Source organism: Tenrec ecaudatus, chromosome X (assembly GCF_050624435.1).
Source record: "Tenrec ecaudatus isolate mTenEca1 chromosome X, mTenEca1.hap1, whole genome shotgun sequence".
Lineage (NCBI taxonomy): Eukaryota > Metazoa > Chordata > Mammalia > Afrosoricida > Tenrecidae > Tenrec > Tenrec ecaudatus.
Window position 1 is genome coordinate 156,216,451 of NC_134548.1, and position 1,587 is coordinate 156,218,037.

The 1,587-nt window shown below is 48.9% G+C and overlaps 1 pseudogene; it reads right to left on the reverse strand.

The window, feature by feature from the left end:
* Nucleotides 1-280: 280 nt before the first annotated feature.
* On the reverse strand, nucleotides 281-1,313 carry LOC142433814 (guanine nucleotide-binding protein G(s) subunit alpha pseudogene; annotated as a pseudogene).
* Nucleotides 1,314-1,587: the final 274 nt, after the last annotated feature.

The window sequence follows — 1,587 nt, forward strand, 5'->3', positions numbered from 1 at the left end:
ATAATACGCTACATTAAACAATTATTATTTTTTACCTGTTTCCTGCTTATATGTAAAGTGAGAAGGAATTCTTGTTGCTTTGTACAGAAATTCTATTTTATTTTCTGAAGGCCACCTAAGCTTATTAAATTTGGAACATTTAAACAAGCTGAAGGATAAAAGGGGCTTTGCAAAATCACGGAAAGGGAAGGTTGCTTTGGTTAATCATGCCCTATGGTGGGTGATTGACTGCTTATTGAGTTATATAGTATTTTTTAATTAATTGTCCTTAAGGCTTTAATTAAATCCACGGTTCCCTCTTTAGAGAAGTTTGTCCGGACCGAAGGTGCACGCGCTGGATGAAGTCACACCTGTTGAACACGTGGCGAGTATTCTCAGTGTGCACAGCGCAAGTGAAGTGAGTGTAGCTGTGCTGAGAAACTCTTCGCTTATGAAGTCCTTAGCCTGGCTGTCACGCATGGGTCCTCTCCAGGCTAAGTAGGAGTAGCATCCTCCGGAGCAGTGTAGCGAGCAATTCTGGAAAGTAGTCCTATATCTTGGATTTTCCAGCAGGACTTTCTCAGCAAGCAGGTCCTGCTTGTTGAACAGGACCACAGAGATGGTGCGCAGCCTTCTGTTATTCGAGATGCTCTTGAAGAGGTCCAGAGCCTCCTGCAGGTGCTTGGTCTGGTCGTCCTCCCGGAAGGCTATGTCATTATGTCGTAGCTGCTGCTGGCCACCACGAAGATGATGGTAGTTACATTATTATGGCACTCTATCCATTTGTGGCCTTCATCATGTGGACCACCCACATGGAAAACATGGAAGTTGACTTTGTCCATCTGGAACTTGGTCTCAAAGATTCTAGAAGTCAGGACACGGCAGCGAAGCAGATCCTGGTCGCTTGGCACGTAGTCAGCCTGCTTGAGGACATTGGTTTTCCAGGAAGTACTGGGCACATTGGATGAGCTGGTACACGTTGGCACATTTGTACCAGATGTGCACCCCCTCACCCCCGCAGAGAGCTTTGGCATTCTTGTACAGTTCAGGAGGGAAATCGAAGTCTAGCATGTTCATCACGCTCAGAGAGCAATCCACTCAGAACTGCTTCTCAGGGTTGGCCAGTTCCCTCTGAGGAGGGAGGGGGTGGCGGTGGGCACCAGCCTGCTCATGGGAGCCACATGGGTTGCAATGGTCTCCTTCAGGTTGTTTCCGATGTCCTGCACTTAGGGGTTGCTTCTGGCAGCCTGAGGGTCTTCTTAGCTCCCTCTCCAGTTAGTCCATTAACATGCAAGATATTCATTTGCTTCACATTTGTTTTTACCAGATTCTCTTGCACCACCTCTGCCAGGTCTCCAAGTAAGGGTGGCACCTGGGCAGCTGTAGGCTGACTGGAGAAACGCCTACTGAAGCGGAAGTAGTTAAGTGCAACCAACATTGGCAGGGGTGGGGATGGGGGTGGGAGCACCAGGACTGGCGTGCAGCACCTGGGGAGTATGTGCTGAGGTACCAGAGGTCTGGCTGCTCTGGGACGTGGGCTTCAAGCCCCCAGCTTCTTAAGCACCTTGTAGTGCTGTCCGCACACCCCATGGTAGAATATATTTCTAG